This window comes from Acomys minous (genome assembly GCF_964271855.1).
Source record: "Acomys minous genome assembly, chromosome: 13".
NCBI lineage: Eukaryota > Metazoa > Chordata > Mammalia > Rodentia > Muridae > Acomys > Acomys minous.
The window spans coordinates 28111242-28136095 of record NC_140495.1 but is presented as its reverse complement, the minus strand read 5'-3'; the positions used below and the strand labels follow the sequence as shown (position 1 = coordinate 28136095).

At 45.2% G+C, this 24854-nt stretch overlaps 1 long non-coding RNA gene across 2 annotated transcripts; it reads right to left on the bottom strand.

The window, feature by feature from the left end:
• Positions 1-17295: 17295 nt before the first annotated feature.
• LOC311580313 lies at positions 17296-24390 on the bottom strand. Of its 2 annotated transcripts, XR_014773418.1 has the most exons (5): positions 24183-24390; positions 19394-19561; positions 18554-18597; positions 17758-18110; positions 17298-17700 (listed from the first exon to the last, which is right to left on the bottom strand). It is a non-coding gene; the product is annotated as an uncharacterized lncRNA (long non-coding RNA). The 2 variants fall into 2 exon arrangements; XR_014773417.1 differs by having other exon boundaries at positions 17296-17700; positions 17758-18597.
• Positions 24391-24854: the final 464 nt, after the last annotated feature.

The window sequence follows — 24854 nt, the reverse complement described above, 5'->3', positions numbered from 1 at the left end:
TCTGCCATCCCAGCATTTGGAAGTGGAGGTAGAACAGTCAAGAGTTCAAGGCCAGCTTCTGCTTCATAAAAAAAGTCTAGGTCCACTTGGGCCTAGCTCAAAAAATAAAGCATAATTTTTAAAAAGTTTAAATTGAGACAGTAATTTTGAGAAGCTTGGAAATAACAATATAGAACATATAAAGGCAACATGTTTTTGAGATTCAGTATTTTCAATATTCAATATACAGAATATGACATGCCCAATGGTCCAAGTGAGAGGGGTTTATTTTACATCTCATTAGTCGTAATGAGAATCAATGGATGTGCCCACTGGTTAAGGATCAAGAAGAACATTTTAATAGGGAAAAGTTTTAATTAAACCCTCGTTTACTCATATGGGAGAATGTTCTTTAGGTGTTGGAATGTTTTGAAAGCACATCTTTATTCCTAGGGGCATGTGCATGGCATAACGGTTAATTCAAATACAACAGTAAATCCAAACTTCTGTTATCAACAATGTTTACACAGTCATCCATAGCAACTTGAAGTAAATCCTTATGACGGTAGCTACATTCAGACTCATAGAGCAATAGTGCTTTTAATTTTCTTCTTTACAATTCCAAAAATATCAAGTTATGTAAAAATAAATATATAAATTTGTGTTAAAATCGTCAAATTTGTAGATAAACAGCTGATCAATTCATGTCAGTGGCCATCAGCACTTTTACTGCTTTACAAAACAATGCCAGATACTCACTGAGAAAGACTTAAGTTCACTCTATGGCTCAGGAGTGTAAGAATGAATTTCCCTTATTTAACAAGTCATCCTATTTAACTGTCCCCTTTGTCATGCCATTTGGGGATCAGATCCCATGGACCTGGAGTGACAAGCATTTGTGAGCCATCATGTGTGGGTGTTAGGGGCTGATCTTGGTTCGTCTGGAAGAACAAAAGGCACTTTTAACCACAAAACCACCTTCCCAGCCCCTGTCCCTGGTTCTAGACACAATGTCTTAGGAGTAGTCTAGGCTACCCTGGAGAGCTCAAGGTAGCTGATGACAACTTTAAGGCCCTGGTCTTCCTGCTTCCAACTTCCAAGTACCGGAGTGGCATGTGCATGTGGCCATAACCTGCAACATATAAAAAATATATTGAGTTGGCTAGAGTTGAAATTACTAGATCAGGAACTATTCACAATTAATGTGAATTAGCTTGGTCTATAAAAGATGGTGGGGGGCCACCCTGAAAATACAGCTCAGTAGTAGAGGATGTGAAGCCTACGGTTCAATTCTCAGTCATTAAACAAAACAAAACAACTCAAAAGAATGTGACATATTTCTTCCTTTTCCTCCTTTAGTGACTTCAGACATAATTGTTAAATTATCTGGCTATTGTATTTAACTACCTCCTGAGGGTGCGTGTGTGTGTTTGTGTGTGTGTGTGTGTGTGTGTGTGTGTGTGTGTGTGTGTGTGTGTACGTACATGTATGCTTTGTATACAAAAAGGTACAAAAATGGAGCTCAAAAGTTGGTATTGGGTCTCTTTCTCTGTTGCTCTCCCTTTTGTATTCTGAGACAAGGTCTCTCACTGAACTTAGGACTTGCTTATTGGCTAGAATGGCTGCCTGGCCAGCTCTGGGGATCCATCTGCCTCGAAAGCCCCCAGTTCATGAGATGATAACCAGTGCTGGGCTTTGCCATGGCCACCTGTGCCTGAACTCAGGTTTTCGCACTTGATTGCCAAGTGTTTCCCTGACAGAGCCATCCCCGAGCCCAACCCTTGAGTTTTCAAACATGATTGTTGTTGGTTTTCCTTTTGAAATAGGGTCTCAGGACCAGAACAGCCTTGATTTCACAAGTCAAGGAAGTTCTGAACTTCTCTTTGTAGGCCCAATTTCTTTAACAGTTATATTTTATTATGAACTTATTAAATAAGTGTACCTCCTTTACAACCTGACTACCTGAAACAGGTGGGAAAGGAGATTAAAGAAAACAAGAATGGAGCCAACAGAAACCTTCTGGCTGTCAATTCCTAGGAACTGATTCTCCTGGTGTAGTCAGCAGGATTTCGGCAGACCAGCAATTACACCAAAGTTGCTGCTGGAACCTAGAACAAACGGAATCTGCAGCCTTAGCCAGAGCCCCAAGCCTTGAAGCCTTCCCTGGAGCAGTTCTCTCTAGGAGCTTCTCACATACAGGGATGAACAGCCAAACAATACCAAGTCCCAACAAAAAGTTCAACCTCCTGTTTTGGCTTTATATTTATATATTCTCTCAGTCTGTTCAAGAATGTTTTTCAGCTGGCAACAACCAAGTTCTCCCACAAAGTGGTTGAACTTCTAAGTGGGTAAACATCCTGCTCTCTTCCCCATTCCACACTTGGGATCAAAACAAAAACAGGTTTATCTCCCCTACATCATTTCCTCTGTCTCCCAGTGCTAGGAATACAGTCATGGCCCACCATACTCAGGCCACAGCAAACACCTGTTTGCTTTTTCTTTCTGTCTTTTTTTGTTTTTTAATATAGAGTGCTATGCTGAGATTACCCAGATTGCAAGACCCCCCAAAAAGACCACCAGGACTCGATACTGATGCAATATGCACAGGGTCCTGTATTATGGGCTCACAGCTTTGGATCACAATCCTTCCTGATGCAGCAGGATAGGAGAGTGATACCGGAGCTTCAAGGGTAATGGGTTTATAAGGAAAACTGTAACTAGGGGTTGGGGTCACAGGAATATGGAACTTCAGGCAGGTTGGGTCCAGAAGGCTGAATCTCCAGGGAGGTTGTTTTATCTCAGAGGATCATTGGGCATTAATTGTACGTAATTGTTCAGGTGGAGTTTCTGGAGATTGCTGGCAGGTCCAGTTTATGGCAGTGCATGGTTTTTCCCGGAACACAGGAAGTAGTGAAATCACCCAGAGGAAAACTTCTCACAGACCACGGCATTAATTATAGAATATACATTACTTATAAAATATGGCATTAATTTTTTTCCCTTTGTGAACTGGCACCTCATCCTTGCTCAAGGACCATGTTACTCTTTTTTGCATTGTTCCAAGTTTAGTAGCTATGGCGCACAACTGAGCACAAGCCATGTTTTTTCAATGGTAGAAAAGAGTGATTGCTGTAGGCTGAACTTATCTCTATCTCACTTGAAATAATATATATTTAGTCACCCTGTGCTATATGTATTGTTTTTTTCATTTTTAAAAAGTCTTGTTGGTATAACTCTGAGAGAGGTGACTCCTAACTAGGCCAGCTCTGGGTGTAGTATTTCACATCATGTGGCCATTTGCAGCATCTGCCGTGTGTATCTAAGCCTCTTTGGCATTGTCTTCCTGCTTTGTCAAACACAGAGGTATGTCTATTCTCAGCTGGTATCCAGGCAGTTTACAATTGTGAGTGTGGTGGCATTGAGTAAGAATTGTTTCCCCATAGCCTTGGGCATTTGATCATTTGATTCCCTAGTTTGGGAAGGTTTAGGTGACACGGTTTTGACAGAGGAAGTATGTCACAGGAGCACGGGAGGGGGCTTTGAGGTTAAAATGTCTTGCCAGCCAACTTCTGGTCTTTTCTCTCTGCTTTGTGCTTATGGTTAAAGACGTAATCTCTCACTGCATGCTCCAGCCACTGTGCCTTCTGCCTGCTGCCATATTTGCTGGCTGTGATGAGCTCTTACCACTGTGGAACCACAACCAAAACAAACTCTTCCTTTTATACAGTGTTTTGGTTCATGGTGTTTTCCCTCACAGCACAAGAAAAGTAACTAAAACAATGATTGTAGCTACTAAGCCCTGACTCAGCACGTGCTACCTGCAAGACTGTTGCCCTGACAACTTGAGGTGTGCTAACTCATGTTACTCACCTTTGAGAGAGAGGTGTGCATAAGAAAATTGAGGGCCAGAGAGCTTGATCACCATGCTCACAGCCTATAAATGTCAAGGTAAGAATGTGCCAGAACCTTCATCCCACCTCTGGCCTATGCCTGTGCCCTTCATCCAGAGGAATATTTGATGCTTTTCCATGGGCCACAGGACCAGCCAAGTCTCATGAACTTGGTTTCAGATGCTGCTCCAGGGCTCATAAGCCACCACTGTCTTTTATCCCCCAAACTTCATAGATAGCAGGAACTAGAGGCTTGCAGGTTCTCCCCAGGGAAAGGAGGGAGCATGCCACAGTGACTCGAAAATGCCAGAAGCTGCTCATTATAACAAAGCTGAATTCTTGTTCCCTCCAATACTTATATGATGAAGCCCTAGCTCCAGTATGACAGTATACAGAGTGGGGCCTTTAGGAATTAAATATACTGAGATCTGATCCCATGGTCCCCACGAGTTAATCCCCTTATATGAAAAGAAAGGCAGGCTTCTCGTTCATACAATGCCTTTCTTTTCATGTCCTGTTTTGACTTCAAACTTCCAGACTCAATATAAGAAAAACACAGTTTGAGCATACTCAGAAAAGTCATGAACAAACGGTATTGCTAGAGGAAGAACAAAACTCTTGCTATGGACTCAGGGGAAATGTCCAAACAACTCTTAATTTCTCATTTCATTGATTTTTCTGGATCAGACATCATGGTGTATAGTTTTAAAGGGTGCAAAAGAAAAAACTGCACAGAAAGGACTTTGGCTGGCATGTCAGAACATGACTCTGATGATCCGTGCTAGCAGCGGATCATCCCCACTGACAATCCCCTCCTTCTATCAAAGCTATTCCCCTCCCCCACCGGGCCACACACTGGAAGATGAGCTATTGGTATCCAAGTTCTGACGTTCAAAGCCAGCATTGGGAAGGCTTTTCCATTTCCAAGGGCCTGAAAAGTAAACTCCAGGCCGGTGGAAGTGAAGCCCGAAGCCTGCAAAGAAAGCTGTCTGAGCTGCTGATAGCTGGTGTGTTGCAAGGAAGAGAAAAAAGCTCAGAGAGGGAGCGGCAGAAGCAGGGGTCAGCGCTCTGCCAGAACAGCCGGCTTCTTTCTGGTGATTGCTCTCATGGTATCAAGGAGTGTTTGGCCACGTGGTGTACAGTATGATGTTTGTGTTTATCTATGGGAGGCCCAAAGACAGTCTTCGCTGGTGTCTTCAGGGACCACGCATCTACAGATAATGTTTTCACCAAAAGGCTCAAACTCACGTTAACGCTGTTCAAGTTATAAAATCTCTAGGCTGTGGTTTCTGTCTGGAGAGAGAGAGGCCAGGTGAGAGAGAGAAAGGGAGGAGGAAGGGAGATGATAAATTCTCTAAGTTTGACTACTCATCCCCCAAGCTACTTGGGTCACAGAGGTTAACATGGGCAAACATGACCAAATGCAGCCACTCTAGGCTGGGGCTTATCTGGTTTTGGGTTGTTTTTTTTTTTTTCCCTTTTTTTTTTTCTGCCTTGTCACCCAGAATGTGGCAGAGGAGGGAAAGGAAGGGATCAGTTAGTCACTTGTGCTATTTATAAGACTCCAGGAAAAGCTTGAGATAGTGAGAAAATGTCCTTTGTATTTTTTTTTTATGTAATTGTTTTCCTAGTCTGGCCTACTGTCCCCAGTGAAAATTCAAAGTTGGCCACATGGAAATCAGCTGCACGGCTTTGGCTTTGTTCCGTCCACCTTCCCTTCCCCTTCCCATGTTTGCTGCCACACAGTGTCACAAACAGTCACTGAAGAGGATTCCTGTGCCCAACTTGGCTTTATAGCTGATGATCAGAGACGCAGAGAAGCTATCCTTAGTGACATTTTATGGTGAATAAAAATGAGCCACGAGAGGCCTGGAACTATGACTCGGTGGTTAAGAGCACTGACTGCTCTTCCAGAGGACCAGGGTTTGATTGTCGCCATGACAGCTCACAAATGTCTGTAAATTCCAGATGTTCCCACATCCTCTTCTGGCCTTTGCAGGCAGTAAGCATGTAAGAGTTGCAGAGACATACATGTAGGCAAAATGCACAATAAGATACACACAAATAAAATAAAATAAATAATAATAGTACAGAACCCAGTGTGTGTGTGTGTGTGTGTGTGTGTGTGTGTGTGTGTGTGTGTGTGTGTGTGTGTCTGTTAGAAAATTTTTAAGCCAGAAAAACCGACTTTCACTTGGGTAGATGACTGTAATCAGATGAAATTTTCCCAAAAGTTAAATCAACAGACGTGCTGAAATTCTAGACAATGCATTTCTGCTTTGTTTTGCAGTGGTAAATCTGCAACAGACCACCGTTCCATCACACTGTCTCCTTCCCCTGAGAACAAAGCGCCAGAAGAGCAGCGTTCATCTGAGTTAGCCTTCAGCAGCCTTCTGCTGTGAACAAGGTATTTCTGACACTCTCTTTGAAGCTGGGTTCTAGGACTTTTGGAAGGACTGTCTGAATGCAAGACTAAGTACTGAAAGGCGCTGTGGCTGCCCACTGCTCCTCTGCTCCAGAGTAAGGAGAGAGAGTCACCCCACTGGAAGATTTTGGTGTCTCAGCTGTCAGCCAGCATAAGAGAGAGAGAGAGAGAGAGAGAGAGAGAGAGAGAGAGAGAGAGAGAGAGAGAGAGAGACAGAGAGACAGAGACAGAGACAGAGAGACAGAGACAGACAGAGACAGGGAGAGAGAGAGAGAAGGAGGGAGGAAGAGAAAGACAGAGACAGAGGACAGAGAAAAAAACAGGGACAGATAGAAAAACAGAAACAGAGACAGAGACAGATAGAAAGACAGAGACAGAGACCAACCTCAGGCTGGGGACTGAGAAGGAACTTTGGCATTGGCCGTTCAGACAACCCCAGTCCTCAAGTTACTCCAGCTAAAGAGGGCACCTGTCCTCTCCCAGTTCTGTCTAAACTGCACACTAGTGAGGGAAATAAAGGGAGAATTATTTTAGTCCAGTGAGTGTTAGAATGATTTATGAGTTCACAGTGATAAACAGCCAGAACACGGGGCCAGTGTTGGGATGCTTTTAAGATTATTCCCGAAGAGCCTTTATAAAATAAAGTCAGGGACATAGGTACCTCAAGGATAGCTAGAGTCTCGGTCTCTGTTAACGGTGCCGTCTTTTGGTTACCGCTGGAAAAGTCATCCAGTCCCATTGCCTACAAAGCCTTGGCAGCAAGCAGTAAGCAGTAGCTTAACAGTCAACGAACTGCTGTGTCTAGTTCCCCCCCAGCCCAGACTTGCATCCCAGGCAAGCTGGTTAAGGCTCTAGCTGTGAGGAACCCGGACCCAGGAACCATGCTGCGAAACCTGGCCCTGCCGCACGTCATCTTTCTGCACCTCAGTTTTCTCAGCTCAGACTGGCTCTGTGGACACTTCCTGCCACCTAGGGCCGCTGTGAGATTCAAAGACGGACATGTAGAGCCCAGAACCAACTAAGTCCCCGGTGAACAAGGACTGTTGGTTTTTATACTCCGGACACCAGATCTGCTATACCGTATGATTCATCCTAAGTTAAGCCTCTGTCAGTTGACTCTACAGCACAGATGAGTCCATGTGAGTAAGTCCACACTGAAAGGGAACTGGTACCTGATTGACTCTGCCCACATTTGATAGCTAGAGACACAGTAAACAGGGGCCCAGTGGCAGCCGTAACAACTCCAGTAATGAGATTTTTTTCCCAAGGAATGGGAACTAAAACCCACTTTCCCCACATTCCCAAATACCATATAGATTGGAGTCTCCAATTCTATATGTCTAAATAAATTCTTTAAGGTAGTGATTCTCAACCTCCTTAAGACAGCGACCCTTTAATACAGCACCTCATGTTGGCTGACCCCCCCTCCAACCATAAAATTAGTTTGTTGCTACTTCATATCTGTAATTTTGTTACTTTTATAAGCTGTAATGTAAATATTTTATATTACAGAATATCTGATATGCAAACCCCCCCCCCCCCGTGGGGGGTCGCGACCCACAGGTTGAGAACTACTGCTTTGAGGCGTGTGTGTGTGTGTGTGTGTGTGTGTGTGTGTGTGTGTGTGTGTGTGTGTGTACACGCCAGGGCTTGTTTTTGTTGTCCACCCTCTTTCTACGGGGGCGGGGGTGCCAATGTGGCAGGGGCCGGGGGCACTCCTCTGGAGACATCTGGTGTTTTCTCAGGGTGAGAAGCAGCTGGGGAGGCCTTGGCTGTAGCTCCTAGCCTTTTGTGTGCAACATAGGCAGTGTGGTCTCTTGACCCAGTTGCCTCCACTCTGCCTATCCCATAAGTGACCCCTGCTCTGCCCTTGTGTGCTTTCGGCTCTTCTTCCTGCAGAAACCCTGACTGATTCCAGCAGGACCCACACATTTGTCTTCCCCCACAGCCATCCTCTGCTAAGTAATTCATTCTGTTAATGTATTCATAGCCACCTTACTGCGCTTCTCCTGATAACGCATACGCCAAGGAAAGGGAAAGGCGGGCAGAGGGTTTTGAAATCATATTAAAGACAATTCCTCAGGAACACTAGCAAGCTGGGACTGCTTCGCCTACTAGAGAGAAAAGCCACTTCCTGAAGCATCGTGAAATAGTCCGTACTCTGAATTGTGAGACCACTCAGGGTGACCTTCAGCCACCTTAAGATCCTGGTTGAGTTTACAAGCTATTGTCAGATGTTTCCGCAGCCCTGAGGAGCTAGCTTTCGAAAAGCTCTCGCTTGTTAAAAGGCCTTCCTTCATCAGGGCACACACGGGCATCCTTGAGACTATCCACTAACCTTGGCCCCTCTTCCTTGCTGCCGCCCTCCGTTCAGGCTAAAAGGGCACACACTGCAGGAAGAAACAAGACAATAACGATAACAAAAACATATTTGCACTGATTTCTGTTGTGGTTTGAACGGGACGCCTCCACAGTCTCAAACATTTGAACACTTGGTCCCTAACTGGTGACACTATTTGAGAGGTTTTTTGGAGTCCTTTAGGTGTTGTTGAAAGAAATATGGCAGTAGAGGTGGAATCTGAGAATTTAAAAGACTCTTATCATTTCTAGTTCACTTTCTGCTTGGTGGTTGAAGATCAAGATGTAAGTCTCCTGCCTGCTGTTCCAGCCACCATACCTGCCACTGGTCAGCTCCCATCTGCTATCCTGGATGCTAACCCTCTAAAACAGTCTAGCCAAATACATTCTTTCTACATTAAGTTGTTTTAATGATGGTGTTTTATCACAGCAACAGAAAAGTAACTGATACAGTTTCTAATTTTCTTGCCTTATCGGTGGTCATAAGATGCAGGTAAGAAGAACTGTGCTTGAGGTAAATTCTGTTAAGAATACAACAAAACAAAACAAAACAAAACAAAACAAAGAAAAGATATAATTAGTAGAGGTCCCTTCTTTTGTATCTTATACCTTCAAAATAAGTATGTCCTGAGGAACTGTAGTAGCCAATTTATGATTAACAAGTGACAAGCCAATTCATCAAAGATGACAAAGGCAAAAGTTGACCTTGGGTCTTTGATGTTGTTATGGAATCAGCATCATTCCTTGGTGCCTTACCCCAGACTTTTTTTTTTAATGTGAGAATAATATTAATAAACACATTTGTATAAACAAGTAAGCATTTGTACGACGTTCTATTCCTTATAGCCTCATTTCCAGAAAATATAGTTGTGTCTTGCTATCTCCTGGAATTGGTCCTAAAATCCTGCCCAACCCAGCCCCATAGACAGCAAAATCTTTGAATGCTTAGCTCTTCTGTTAGACTGCATCATTTGATGGCATGATATAACTTGTGCTGAAAGTCCCATATACAAATCATCTCTGGATTGCATATAGTAGATAGTACAATATAAATGTCTGTTAGTAGTTAGGCTGAATTCTTAGGGCACAATGACAAAGTAAAAAACCCTATACATGTTCAGTACAAATGCTTTTCTAAATAAAGAACATTTCAATCTTAGGGTGCTTGAATCCACAGCCGTACAGCCTACACACTGGGAGGGCTGGCTGTGTATTATTTATACCACGCAGGGTTTTTTTCCTTAGGAACACAACATGACAACTGTTCTGAAAGTACATTGAGCACTATAAAATAAGAACTAATTTTAAAGGCATCTTTTAAAGGAATCAGATGGTTTTCTGAGATGCTCAGGGTGGGGGACATTTCAGAGGCATGCTAGATGATGAAATGGGTTGTGCCACGTGCGCTTTTCCGAAGCAGAGGAAGGCTGCCACATCCCTAACTCACTAATAACCAGTTAATGCTTTCAAAGTGCTTGGCTGTCATTTGATACTTATGCCTCGGAATCTCTGCAGCAGATCGTAAGTCTCATCTAACAAGGGAAGAACTGAAAACAAGGCTTTTCAAGGGCTTTCTCAGAAATGCCATGGGCCTGTGACAGACTCAGAAGGAAAACACAAAGAACTTAGCAGGGCCCTTGTAATTGGCTTTCTCGTGCAAGTCTGATCTGACACAGCCTCAAGGAAGTGCTATATTTAAGGTTGTTTTATCTCCTATGTATATTTAAAACAAAGTTCATAAACATGCAAGAAAGTGTTATGATAAACCCTGCTATATATAATGACAGTAAAAGATGACAAAGAAAGAAACCAAATGGCTTCTTAATATGCAGACAACTCGGCCCAATACTGCCATGCCGGAAGTGATGTCATATTTTCTGCTTTCAGGATATGCCAAGTGATCAGAAATGAAGTGTTGCTTTTTTTGATATTATATATTTTTAAAAGCAAATAATGAAAAAAAGCTTACTGTCAAAACAGAAGGAAGTCGGTTCTTACTTTTAGGCAAACAAACAACAAACTGCAGAATTAGCTCTCTCATCTGTAGTCCTGGTACTTGGAAGGCCGTGGAAAGAGGATCATGAGCTATGACCCTGTCTTCAAATGCAGAGAGAGGTGGGCAAAGAGTTTTTTTTTTATTAAAAAAAAAAGCATGCATTCAGAAGTGCAGAACTCAGAATAGTCCTCTGACTTCACCCAAGAAAAGGTTCCGGAAATTTAATAATGTTCTGTTTGATGAAACAGAAATGTGGCCTTCAATTAATGACTCCATTTTCAAGAACAAATTCATGCACTTAAAAGCCTTTTTATCAACACCCTGCATTAGTAAGATTTATATGATATGAGTTCAAAAGGAGAAAATGGGAGAGCTGAGACGGAAACACAAAGAGACCCCAATTAAGCATGCCTCCTTGATAGCTTTGTTTCCAAAGAAAGAACTGGAGGTGAGAGTCCCCTGTCCCTGTCCCCACTCTGCCACCTCCTCAGCATGAGAGCTTGGGGCAGTCCCTTTAAAGCTCTCCACATTCAACTCAGATGTAACGGGCACATGATGTGTCTCTTCTTGAGTGAGTTCAAATGAGAAGAATAGCAACAACGTCAGCTATGATCCTTGCCCATAGGGCCTTAAAGCAACCACATAGGCCAGCAAGGGCACACTGGACGCCTGCCATAGAAGCTGCACCTCAGGTGCTCTAGGTGGCAGCAAAGGCAGTTGGACGCTCAGGATGGCACTGTTCACTGTTCCACTCAAACCTGTTGGATTTGAACTATCATTTAGGCATTTCTTCTTAGCTTGCTAGCGAGCGCCTGGCGGGACCTGTCCTAAGGACATTCTGCGAAACAGTAGGGATACAAAGGAGAGAGGGGACAGTTAAGCCAGTCATCAAGGGCAGTGGTGGTCACTGGACCTTGTATAGGTGGAACAGCTGGATGAGTTTGGGGAGTGAGAGGAGGCTGGTGTGTAGAAAGCAGACAGGTATCTCTGAGCAGAAATCTGCTGTCAGAAGAAAATGAGAGCATTTGTTGAAGTAACGCTATCTGTCATGGAGGCAGGTGGCTGACCCAAAGTGTTGTTTTTTTGTTTGTTTTTTTTGTTTGTTTGTTTTGTTTTGTTTTCAGAAAGCAGAAAGAACTTGGTGTTTCCTGATGGAGCTTGCTAGTTACTGTGAATAGAATACTCCTTGAGAGGATGGGAACTTTGCTAGATGTTTCCGTCTCCAAGGAGGCCTGGAGGCCTAATGCTGTGTGTGTTCATTTTCTAATCCCTTTATGTTAGGTTTATGCTAGTAAGAGCAGATTGTGGAGTCCAACCACAACAGAGCTAAAAGCTTGCCTTCTAAATCCTCTTGCTACCCAGAATGCTTAGCGAAGGGTTGGATTTTTCAGAGCCCATGTTCCCTGCCAGCATGGATCTTCCTCTCACGGGCACCACAGGAGCCTAGCTTCTCTCCACTACAGGTGATGAAAAAGAAGTGAGAAAAAGGACAGTTGAAGAAGAGGAGACAGCAGGGAACAAAGGCTATCTGCGGAAGAGGCCAGGAAACCAAGGAGAAGGGGATAACAGCGAGAGAGGAAGAGAGAAACGAGAGAAAGCAGAACGCCATGCCCTACGAAGGCCAAGCCCAGAATCACAAGGATTCCATTCAGCGCCTAGTGCCGGGTGTGGATCTAGAACTTCGTGCAGAGGGAAGGAAGGGAGGTTGCCCTCTCAGCAGATGTGGAACAGAGAAAGCAAAGTGTGCTATTTGTTGCTCCATATGGTGGCAGTAACTAATCGTCGCCGTGTCAAGTGTGTCAAAGCGTTCATTGTCCTGTGAGCAGGACCACAATGAATCATTCTCCAAAATAGTGATGGGCTTTAGCTGAAGGGAGAGGTTTAAATGGGGAGGAGAGAAAACACCAGCCCTGTGGGATGCTCCAGAGACCAACTGATGCAGAGCGTTTGGGGAACACTGAGAGAGGAAGCCAGGTGTCTGCTGTGTTTTTGCACAGGAAGGGAAGGAGAGAGAAGATGAAAGAAGGAGGAGATGAAGGAGGAAGAAAATAAAAGAGGGAGGAGATGGAAGAGGGAGAGATGGAAGAGGGAGAGATGGAGAGCGGGATGGATGGTGGCACTGTCCAACCAAAGGCTTTGGAGGGACCTCCATCTGACTGAACTGGGCTAGTAACTGATGACGTAACGCCTTGCATGGCTGTCCTTCTCATGTATCATACCTTTGTTCCTTCTTTTTCTCATGAGGAAGTCATCAAGCAGAGACAGTTCCAGTGTCTGGGACTCCTACACATAGACAAATTGAAGCTAACTCTGTGTACAGAGCATAATTTACGTTGAGCTTATCCAAGCAGAATGCAGTTGCCGACTAACCTCTTGGAACTTTACAGCTTACACAATCAAGTACTTTCTCCGTTGCTTCTGCAAACGCCTTGTAAAAGTTTTCCCCCTTGTGCCTCTTGGCAGAGCCTAAATTGCTTGGGTTTTGGTGCTGCCTGGCATGTAAACCCTTGTCAGGTCAAAGAAGTTCTCTAAAGTTTTAGTGTAGCTAAGTTTATCTCTTAACAGGACTTATTTTTTTAAAAATTAAGTTCTTAGTGCTTCTTGGTATTTGGTCTCCAATTACTTTACAGCCCAAGATGCATCCATCTATCTTACTGTGTCTTAAAGTAGTGCTTGTCAATCTCCCACTAGCATCAGAATCATCTCAGGAGATTCCCACAATCCACCTCACTATAATAGCTTCTGATGCAGGACATCTGGGATTTAAGAATCAATCAATCAATCAATCCCCTCAGTACTCTCTATCTCCAAATAATATTTTTTACTATTCCCAGAGGAGGAATTTTCCTTTTCTGTTTGGCACCTGCCTGAGAGAAGACAAAGTAGGCCAGATTCAGATTATACCAGAAAGTCTGAATACATCCGCTAGGTGGGGGTGGGGCCGGGGCCGGGCCCCCGGAGCTCATTGAGTGAGCTCTGGAGTTTCATGTGGTTTGATGAATGTGTGGTCAGGGCTTCTGGGACCAACACTGGCTGTTGTCAGTGTGATTTGTTGCTGTCTTACATTACTAAAGGTGCAGACAACGAACCATCTGGGTTGTTTTTGTCAGCTTGACCCAAGATTGATTATCTGGGAAGAGGAAACCTACAGTGAAAAAAAATGCCTCTGTCAGATTGGCCTATAGGCAAACCTGTAGGCTCTATAATAGTGTAGGATGTTTTCTTGATTGATGATTGACATGGGAGGGCTCAGCCCACTGGGTAATGCCAACCCTAGGCAGGTGAGTCTGGGTTGTTTAAGAAAGCAGGATGAACAAGACAGTTAACAGTATTCCTACATGGTCTCTGCTTCAGTTCCTGCCTCCAGGTTCCTGTCTGGCTTCAGTTCCTGCCTTGGCCTCCCTTGGTGATGGACTTGATTGTGGCAGGTAAGCCAAATAAAGCCTTTCCTTTGGTTCATGGTGCTTATCACAGAATAGAAAGCACACGGGAATGTGTCATCCACTCAGCTCTTACTCAGATCCATGTGCTCTGCATCCGGTCCTGGAGAGGTAGTTGCAGCCCCTACCCAGGGCTGTATCCTCATGTGCATGAGGCGGAAGCATTCCACACAGGTTTTGGGTTTCAGCCAAGGGTCTCTAGGTGGCTCTTGTACAGTGTCCTCTCTGTGACATTCAGACACATCCCCCAGGGAATGTCAGCCAGGCCCATAGAATGCAATGCTCAGGCCGCTGGCGTTCTTCTCATGGAGTTTTCACTGCTGCAAAGACACAACATCTTTGTGTCATTTTTTCTCTCTTAACGTGAGTGTGATGGCTGGCACTGTCACAGCCACTCTGAGTTCTTAAGATGACACAGCTTGGCCGGGCGTTGTGGCACATACCTTTAATCCCAGCACTCGGGAGGCAGAGGCTGGTGGATCGCTGTGAGTTCGAGGCCAGCCTGGTCTACAAAGCGAGTCCAGGACAACCAAGGCTACACAGAGAGACCCTGTCTTGAAAAACCAAAAAAAAAAAAAAAAAAAAAAAAAAAAAGACACAGCTCAGTTCACGAACACGGGCTGCAATGGCCCCGTAAGTGAAAATCTTGTCGTGGACTAGTGAGATGGCTTGGGAGTTAAAGGCCCTTCCCATACAGACCAGAGGAACTGAGTGGTATTCCCCAGTTCCCGCAAGATGGCAGAAGGAAACCAACTCTAAAGAGTTGCCCTCTGACCTCCACCCCTGCACTGTGGCAGGCACACAGCTGCATTCACACATACACAAACGAAAGAAAAGAAATAATAAAGACCTTGTCCAATTTGAGACTAGGAAGACACTGCATATGGTGGAGGCTGGCAAGAAGGTAAAGGTGTGGTCAGGGTAGCAGGTGACTGTGCGGGCCTCGCGAGGGAGATGCATGCCTCGAGAAGCCGCCCCTTGTTTTCAGGAGGAGACTGTTCTGCTCTGCTGTTCTTGGCAAGGAGAGCAGATGCTGGGTGGTGTTGGCTCTGTTTCTTAACAATTAAACTTTATTATACAACCCAACTAGCTTACACAAGAGGGAAAAAGGTTAAAGGGAAAAAAAGAGTGAACCTTCCGGTATCCATTCCACGGGACGGGTCCTTAGGTGTCTCTGGCCTGCGTGCTGGTCCAGCCTGTTCGCTGATCCTCCTTCAGATCCACCTGTGCTCAAGCCCGGTCTGACCCTGCTGCTCCTCTCTCCTCTCCGCCCGCCTGTCTCACATGTGAAGGGTGGTCTCCTTCTCCCATTGAGGGTCGATTAGAAAAATAATAGTCCAGGTGGAGTCCCCAGGTCTGCTTCCTGGAATCCAGGCCCAGGATGGCTGGGAGTATCCATGAGATGTGTGTCCAAGGGTAAAGCCCACTAAGATTGCTTTCACCTGTGACAAAGCTTACAGTCTTTCCCACAGGGTGGCAAGTGGAAAATTGGAGGATAATGAAGAATGAGCCTCCTTGGAACTGGGGGCAGGACTTCCCAGTCCATCTTCAAGTGCATTTTCCAGAGCACCCAATGCTTTGCAGGCACCCCGGATGTGCCAATAGAGGTGTGTCTGTCACTGAGCTGGCCCGTCCCACTCTGTTTGGCTGAGGGATTGCTCCTTGATGGATGCTGTTTGCTGTGCTGGGAAGGAATGCAGCAGGGAAACTGGATGTTTGGAGCTTGTGGAGGTCTTCCATTCCTGGGAGAGGGTCACAGATAAGACAGAGGGGATTCAGAACTTCAAGCTTAGGAGCTCTAATAGATCCTTGTCTTCTCCACATGGGTCCTGGTGTGGCCCAGCAAGAATGAGCAAAGTCGCCTACACTAGCTACATAGTCCTCACAAGGAAGCCTGTGGTCCTGCAGCCCAGCTCTATCTCCTATGGAGAGAATATGGGTCTGGTACCTTTCCACCACGTTCTACGATAAAGGACTATGTGTAACAGAGGATCTCTGTCTGTCCGTCTGTCTGTCTGTCTGTCTGTCTCTCTCTCTCTCTCTCTCTGTCTCTGTCTCTCTGTCTCTGTCTCTGTCTCTGTCTCTGTCTCTGTCTCTGTCTCTCTCTCTCTCTCTCTCTCTCTCTCTCTCTCTCTCTCTCTCTGTCTCTCTCTCTCTCTCTCTCTCTCTCTCTCTCTCTCTCTCTCTCTCTGTCTGTCTCCTGACTTCTTAGGTAGGAACAGGCTAGCCTCCATGTCGACAGGGAGGGGGCTTACCTTGGCAATATCTTTTCCACAGGCAGTGTCCACACTAGAGATACAACACAGGGCTTGTCTTTGTAGCCAGGTGCCTAAGTAAAGTCTCAGACACAGGCTGGGATGTATCCTCAGCATGTATGCACAAATTCCAGACCGAAGAAAGCTTTAAGTCTAAGCTGCGCCCCCGCCCCCCCCCCACCTGCTAATCTGGTATGGTACTTGCCTGTCTGCCTTTTGAGTGGTTCCTTCCTTAGTTAACGTACTCGGGAGAAATAGAGTTTTAGATCTTCAATACTTCTAAGCTGTAGGTTGGAGGACATGATGCTAATGACTGAGCCTGGGCGGGTCTTGTGGATGCTGCTGCCACAGTCTCTGTAAGTGCGCATGTGCATCAGCCCAGCTGAGTCGGGAAAGCTCTGTTTCCTTGGAGTTACCCGCCACCTGTCTCTTACAGTTTTTTCTGTGTCCTCTTCTGCATAGCTCCGTGAGCCTTGAGGGGAGGGGCTCCCATTTAGGATCAAGTGTTCCTAAGGCTCTCACTCTCTGCACGTTGTTCAGTCGGGGGTCTCTGTGTTCATTTCTGTCTACTGTAAGAAGAAGCGTCTCTGGTGTGGGTTGAGTGAGGAACTGATCTGCATCTCGGTACAGTGAGGCCACTGGGGGTTTCTACAGGTCAGTGGCTGACACAAGGGAATGAATATGGCCTAGCGGGGAAGACTGAGAGTGTTGCCTGGAGAAAGGAAAATATCAAATTCTTTTAAAAAATTAAATAAAATAAAAAACAAACAAGTAAACTAGAAATAAAAGAAAAGTTCTACCTAGCTGCCACTGTCCGTTGGGAGGAGGTGGCTCCAAAGAGCAAATCAAGAAAGTGAGGGTGGGAGAGTACAAAGCGAGGAGACCATGGAGAAAGAACTTCTCTTCCGCCCTGATTTTAAATTTTTACTTATGGAAATATGCAAAAATGCATTTTAAAAGAGAGTAGAACGTGCTGAACTTCCATGTGTCCATCTCGCAGTTTTAGCAGTTGTCAACACAATTGTTTATGCCTCTGGACTCCTCCCCAAGCACCTGCTGGACTCCTCCCCAAGCACCTGCAGGACTCCTCCTCAAGTACTTGCTGGACTCCTCCCATAAGCACCTGCTGGACTCCTCCCATAAGCACCTGCTGGACTCCTCCCCAAGCACCTGCAGGACTCCTCCCCAAGCACCTGCTGGACTCCTCCCCAAGCACCTGCAGGACTCCTCCTCAAGTACCTGCTGGACTCCTCCCATAAGCACCTGCTGGACTCCTCCCATAAGCACCTGCTGGACTCCTCCCCAAGCACCTGCTGGATTCCTCCCCAAGCACTGCCTGGACTCCTCTCCTAAACACCTGCTGGACTCCTCTCCCTTAAGCACCTGCTGGATACTCCTCCATCTCTGTAAACACCTGCTGGATTCACCACCCCCTCTGCACACCTCCTGGACCCCTATTCTCTCCTCTAAGAATCTGCTTTATTTCCCCTCCCTTCTCTCTAAGCACCTGCTGCACTTCTGCTCCCCCCTCTAAGCACATTCTGGATTCCCCCTCCTTCCTCCAAGCACCTGTTGGAGAACTGTGAAGTTGCTTCCAGACATCATGTGATTTCGTCTGTATTATCTCAAACAACAAAGTTGTGTGAGTTGTTATTGTTTGATTTGTGTTCTTTGAGATAAGGATCTCAGTGCATAGTACAGATTGGTCTCCTGTCATCCAAATGCTCTTGTTCCAGATATAGACAGCACAGCCAACTACAGAAACAACTAAAGAAAAAATTAACTTTAATATCATTTCACACTTAAAACACTAATACTCAGTTGTATTCTATAGTGTCTACCTATTTTCTAACTTCTCTAGTTTTGTAAATAACCCATATGCATGCCTTAATACATACATATAATTAGATTGCTTTGAATCAGGAACATCTTCACATTGCATTTGGTTGATTTCACACTACATTACTTTTTACCTGCCAGCCCCACCCCATTTTCTCTGTTTACTTGTCAAATTTATCAAAGGAGCATTGTTTCTTTGAATCTAGCATTTTGAAAGCTGTTTTCTTAGGTTCTCAATAAAGAGGGGAGCTGGGAAACTTCAAGGAGTTGCTGCACATGGCTGTAGGTGCACAAGAAGAGCTGCAGAGCATACACCATGATGGCTAAGCAGGGTGGAAGGTGGCGCATACATCACAGGTGGCAACACTCACATGGCCTTGGTGCAGTGAAGTGACTCAAATACTGGCTGGTTAGTCTAAGAAGAAAAAACAGAAAAAGCTAGAGTTGGCTTCTGGAAGTCACCTTGTATGTAGAATTGGCCAGCTTTGAGTGGTGAAGGTGACTGGATGTGTCTGAACAAAGCACACATTTGTCTGACTTAAAAGTCATTGGTTTCAAGTGAAGGGCCCCGGGACAAGTGAGTGAGGGCAAAAGGAAAAGCAAAGAGAGAGTGGAAACTCTGGCCACCAACCAGTACTAGTTACAAGTGAGGAATATGCATCCAATCTAAAGAAAATGGACAGTAGAGACAAAAAAAAAAAAAGAAAAAAATAATAATCTAAGTTTACAAGGTGAGAGTGGGAGATTTTAGTGTTTTTGTTTTCACCATTTAACAGGTATGGTGGTTCATGACTGCAATTCCAGCTCTTGAGAGGCAGAGGCAGGAGAATTGCCATGAGTTCCAGGCCAGCCAGAGAGCTACGTAGTAGCAAGACTTTGTCTCAAGAGTAAAATTAAAGAAAACTAACAATCTCATATAATTGAGATTAATGCTCTAATTTTGTTTCATGATATACTTTTTGTCCCATGATATACTTTTTAAGTTCCATTTGGGCTGACAGGAAAATGGTGTGTACTTTGAGCTACTTATGCAAAAACCTAATACAACTTGTGATCAACATTACTTAGATTTTTAGAAAGCTCAGCTGAACCATCAGCCTTTGATGTGGATGGAGTTAAGGAAACGTCTCACCCTTTAGGGCATCACTTATCAGAACAGACAGGCCCCAGCAGGGTACAGAAACAATGCTGATGAGTACAAGAGCAACTACCTGCTTCGGTGTGATCCTGGGTTCCAGGTAAGGACACTGTTGGAACTCTGACAACGGTACCCAGTGTGCAGTGCTTGGCATTGATGTAAGAAGCAGCCTCAGCTATAAGGAGACAGGTGGGTCTTTCTCAGCTACTCCATCCCCCTGAAGTGCTGGGCAGGGCTTCATCTGAAATTGCAGAGTTAGTTCTTTCACAAGAAAAGCAGCAGTTTCCTAAATCTTCTTAACCAGGGAAGACTAATCACACTCCGAGAAACTCGATGCGTTCATAATCATGCCTGCCCTGGTAGATTTTACATGTTCTCTGACATCTCTTCCTGGAGAGAGTCTTTGCATGGCAAGGACAGCCTTCGTATTTTCACCTTTCTGCCCCCACTTTCTTCTAACTTGTCACAGTGTCTCCTAGGGCTTACTTTGTCTTAGCCCCCCACCTACCCACCTAGTTCATGGACCTACAGGATATACTTGTGGGTCATTGAGTAAAAGCAACAATATAGCAAGAACACTGCAGCAAGATAGGAAAATCTCTTTTTATCACATTCTTAGCTTTAAAAGTTGGTGGAGAATAGAGCTTTTTTAAGCTAAATGATAAAACCCAAGAGTTTGATTTAAAGTAAGGATGTTAAGTCAAAGGCAGAGGCTGGCTAGAAGGGACAAAAATATATGAGAGGGTTAAAGATAGCTGAAGATAATTCTGCAGTTGACTTGTGATGCCCTATCTAGTCCCAGTGTTCTTCTCAGCCCAGGACAAGCAGCCTGCAGGATCCTTCAGACAAACACAGCTCAACTGAGCTCATGGTGCATCCTGCTCTGCAGACCAGGTTTGTCCACAGCAGGTGCATCTAAGAGTGCCTGTCCTCAGCTTCCTGGTGGACTTCAAGTGAGAGCATGAGGCCTCTGCTCTAAGCCACATCCTCAGAGTTCACATAAACTCTGACATTTCTTCACTTAAGACACTAGCCTGAGAGGTGAGGGCTTTAACCTGCTAAGGCTCTAACAAGGACAAGTCTGTTTCTCACATAGGGATAAATGCAGGTTGAGGACTGGGCTGTGGGTGTCCAGTATTGTTTGACTCTTAAATTGGTGATAACTGTTTGGTTCTGCTTTTTCTCAAATTCAAGGGTTCTCAAGGTGATAGTATCTTCATAAACACGGTTGAAGCAATTTCAAAGTACACTTGGGAATAAATGTTTGTTCGGTTTTTTCTATCCTTTCTTTCTTTCTTTCTTTCTTTCTTTCTTTCTTTCTTTCTTTTTCTTTTTTTAAAGATTCTTGGGGCTGGAGAGATGGCTCAGAGGTTAAGAGTACTGACTGCTCTTCCAGTGGTCCTGAGTTCAATTCCCAGTAACCACATGGTAGCTCACAACTATCTATAATATGATCTGATGCCCTTTTCTGGCCTGCAGGTGTACATGCAGGCAGAGCACTGTATATATAATAATAAATAAATAAATCTTTTTTTCCAGCTATCTTCTCTTTAGGAAAAAAAATTATTTAACACTCTGAAGCCCACATTACTGAGCATAGGGTTTTTAGATTATCTTTTAAGGAAGGACACAAAAGGTAAACAAAGATTCATAGTCTTCAATTACTTTAGTGATTGGGTCGGGGTGGGTCCAGGGACCCAGAAGAGCCTTTCTGACAGTTGCCATGACACAGTGTTCTCAGTGGCAATTTTAATTGAGACATTGAGTTGGTTATGGTCCAACAGACAATTCTTTCCCATCTCCAGGGTATGGCTGTCTCAAAGGTTTGAGTTTGAATTGACTTAGGGGAGACAAAGAGGCAACTCTATCACAGTCTGCTTGAAATTTACACTTTATTTTCAGACACTGTATCCAAATACCCCTTTTTAGAACTCTGTCTTCTCTACTCTTCTGGAAAGAAGGCAGGGTGAGGGAGAGATAAGGAGACTGGTATGGTTCTTTGTTCTTTGGTAGTTTATATAACAGCAAGCTAACCTCCTTTTTTTTCCCCCTTATTGAGGCTTTGGTTTGGTTTTGTTGAGACACGGTGTCAATCTATAGCTCACAGCGGCCTGCCACTCACTATCTGGCCCTCGTGTTGAGAGCAGTTCTCTTCCTAAGCGGAGGACTTCAGGCGTGAGCCATTCAAAATTGACTTGATGCAGCAAAGTGATAGAGCCATCTCTTTCAGGGAAGAGGAGTGGAGTAGTTAGTAGGGGAAGACAGGGGGGCTTAGGTTTTGCAGAAAGAGGTTAAATGTATTTATCATGTGGACGCAAGAAAGGAGAACAAAGAAGAGGAAGTTCTCCGGCCTTCGGGGTTCTCCCGGCTGGACGGGTTCTCTGATTCTGGTAGCACGGCTCAGTGTGGTTCCGCTGCCTCCTCCCAGTCCCTGGCTCCAAGCTTCCTGCTTCATCCCAATCCAGAGGCCTGCATTTAGGGTTGGGGCAGTTACAGGTACCGGGGCCAGCCTACCCCGTCGGCCTTGCCTGTGGAGACCAAACAAAGTAAGTCGGTGAGTCAATGTTTCCTTTACAACTGCTCTCCCAACATGTGCAGGACAAAAAAAGGGGGGGGGGTCCAAATGGACCAAAGCCCTCTAGAAACTGAGGTGCCATGATATAAGAAAAGAGAGCTGACTGCCAGAAGCAAGGCGAGAACGGACAAAATGCCAATCAGCAGGTGTCTGTCTGTCTGCCTGGGTCCCTTCTTATTCCTATGGCCGTGGATAGAATGCCATTACCCCCTTTGATGGCTTGGCGTTAACAAGGCTAAATGACAGGCATCATGCCAAGCTGGCCTGGATCCTTCAGAGAGTGTGAAATAAAATCCCTCAGGGTCTCCTCACCCAGGTAGCTGGCTCCCCCAGGCCTGTACCTCCAATCGTCTTCTAACACCAGTGCTCACCCCTGGCTGTGGATCCTGTAACACAGCCTGGGTGACGCTGCCGCCTTCATGCCACATCTGCCCCACCCTGGCTTTCCCTGGCAGTACAGGTTCCTCTCTGATTCTTTCTCTCTGTTGAGCTTTGTGGACAAGCTGAGACAGGCCATGCCATATGGAAGGCGGCTTTGACCCAGGCAGTTCTGTCCTTTCTTTTTCCTATCCCATTTGCATGTAGCTCTTGGGACAAGCACCTTTAACTCAGTTCCACCAGGTTTTGAGAACAGGATCGGAAGGCATTCAATAATTTCTCTCAAGACCTTGTTTTGCTTTCCAGGGCTGTGCTGTTTCCTGCTTGCTTGCTTGCTTGCTTGCTTGTCAATTCAATCCAGGCTAGGCTCATCTTGGAAGAGGGAATCCCAATTGAGAAAATGCCTCCATTAGATTGCCTGTTGGTAAGTCCGTGTGGCGTTTTCTCGATGAACGATTGATGTGGTAGCATCCAGCCCATTGCAGAATGGTGCTTTTCCTGGGCAGATGGTCTTGGATGGTATAAGAAAGCAGACCGAGTGAGCGAATAAGCAGTTTTCGAACTCAAGTTCATGTGACAGTGAGACATGAAGAATGATAATCCTCAGGTACCAGCACGGTGCCCTCGTTTTCAATGGATGATCTTCTTTTTGTGAACATCTATCTCCTTGATATAGACTGCACAGCATTCAGGATGTGAGGAACCAGGGTTTTTTGTTTTGTTTTGTTTTGTTTTTCCCAGTAATCAGCTTTCTCAGTTTTCCTAGGACACAAAACTGCCACTGGCACTTAGCATCTAGGGTCAAGCGTTTCTGGGTCCTAGGCTTCTTATCCAAAGAATTGGAAACAGGGCTCACACAGATTTACAAATGAAGCAAGCAGCTTGATTGGAGCAAAGGCATAGTGCAGACTGGAGAGAGAGAGAGAGAGACCCTGTCGACACTGACAGCTGGCCTCCTCGTCAGTGACTGCTCTCACAAGATTCACGAGAAGGGCCAGAAACCAGTTTGCAAGTCAGTTCACTCCTTTCAGCATGTGGACTCAGGGCATTACACTCAAGTTGTCAGGTTTGGTAGCAAGCGTCTTTACCCACTGAACCATCTCACCAGCCTTTCCCCTTCTTTTAACAAATGAAATTATAAGGTCTTCAGAGGTGCCTTGGATGGGATTGTAAACTGATAATAAAAAACAAGCAAAAAGCCGGGCCGTGGTGGCGCATGCCTTTAATCCCAGCACTAGGGAGGCAGAGGCAGGTGGATCGCTATGAATTTGAGGCCAACCTGGTCTACAAAGCCAGTGCTACACAGAGAAACTCTGTCTTGAAAAACCAAAAAACCAAACCAAAACAAAAACAAAAAGAACAACAAGAAAAAAAAGGGTTACAGAGTTGAATAATAAAGGAGTTAAAACCTGTCTTTTGCTGTAAGTGGGGTTTTGAGGTTCCTAGCTTTCACAACTGGAAAAGCAGAAAGGCCGCCTGCACTTAGGCCTCAAGACAACACCTTGCTGTTGTAACGTCCCCACACTTAAGCGTCTCTAAGCCCACAGCTGTTACTGTGCTGCCAATCTCCAGTCTCAACTGCCAAGAGGCTTCACCAGGCTTCCAGGTGAGAGGCTCCTTGCCCCACCCACGTCTCCTTAGACTTTCTGCACTGCCCCATGTCAACATCACATTTAGAGCTTTTGAAAAGATTGTGCAGCCAAGCAACCATCTCGCACTCCCTCTCACCCACCTGTCACACCTCTTTCCTGGCTAGAAGACATGGATGTGGTAAGGCACTCAAAGAACATGTATTTCTCAGATGGAGAAACCACGGCAAGAGACAACCAGAGTGATGACTTCAAAGCAGCAAAACAGGAAGTTCTCGGCTTTCGGACTTGGATTTTCTTGTAAATCCAAGGAGACTCACCTGCGGGTTTCTGAATGCTGAAGGTGAGGCTGCCGGGCAAATGCTTGCAAGCAATAGCTGTCAGGCTTCAGGGCAGATCCGGTGTTAGTCATCATGGAGGTGCCTGCCAGAGGGGCAGTGCGGAAGAACATCCGCAGTGCACACAGATGCCCTCTGCCGAGCCAAGCACACAGAGAACACCAGCTCCAGAGTTGCCCAAGCAAAGACGGGGAGGTTTTTTGACGGGTAGTTACCTCCCAGCGCCTTTGTAGCTCAGGAGACCTTGAACTCACAGTGATCCCCCTGCCTCAGCTTTCTGAACCCTAGAATGAATGACAGGTCTGCAAGACTATAATATTACTGTCTGTTTGTCCTAAAGCTTTTTCTTTTATTCAGGGTGCCCTGGATTCTGCTTACTCAGTGACTTACACAATAGAAATGGAATCCTGATTCTATCAGACTAGAAACTCACACTAAGACGCCTTCATTGCTGTGTAGTGAGATCCAGGGATTGCAAAGCATATCTGGCCACACGGTGACTGATTTTTTAAGGGCAAGGAAATCTTGATATTTGCTAGGAACCCGAAGTGCTGGAGATGCCACTGTCTTGAACACCTCCCTTTTTTTTTCCCTCCCCTTGGCCCCCGCCCCTTCCTCAACAAATCCAAATACCATAGTTAAAGGGATGGACCT